The sequence below is a fragment of the Bison bison genome, unplaced genomic scaffold (genome assembly GCF_000754665.1).
Source record: "Bison bison bison isolate TAMUID 2011002044 unplaced genomic scaffold, Bison_UMD1.0 scf7180017864482, whole genome shotgun sequence".
NCBI classification, from domain to species: Eukaryota; Metazoa; Chordata; class Mammalia; order Artiodactyla; family Bovidae; genus Bison; species Bison bison.
In genome coordinates, this window is record NW_011495042.1 from 1290752 (window position 1) to 1291160 (window position 409).

The window sequence follows — 409 nt, forward strand, 5'->3', positions numbered from 1 at the left end:
GCCATCTCAACCTCTGTCGTCCCCTTCTCCTCCTGCCTCCAATCTCTCCCAGCATCAGAGTCTTTTCCAATGAGTCAACTCTTCGCATGAGGTGGCCAAAGTACTGGAGTTTCAGCTTTAGCATCATGCCTTCCAAAGAAATCCCAGGGCTGATCTCCTTCAGAATGGACTGGTTGGATCTCCTTGCAGTCCAAGGGACTCTCAAGAATCTTCTCCAACACCACAGTTCAAAAGCATCAATTCTTCCACGATCAGCCTTCTTCACAGTCCAACTCTCACATCCATACATGACCACAGGAAAAACCATAGCCTTGACTAGACAGACTTTGTTGGCAAAATAATGTCTCTGCTTTTGAATATGCTATCTAGGTTGGTCATAATTTTCCTTCCAAGGAGTAAGCGTTTTTTA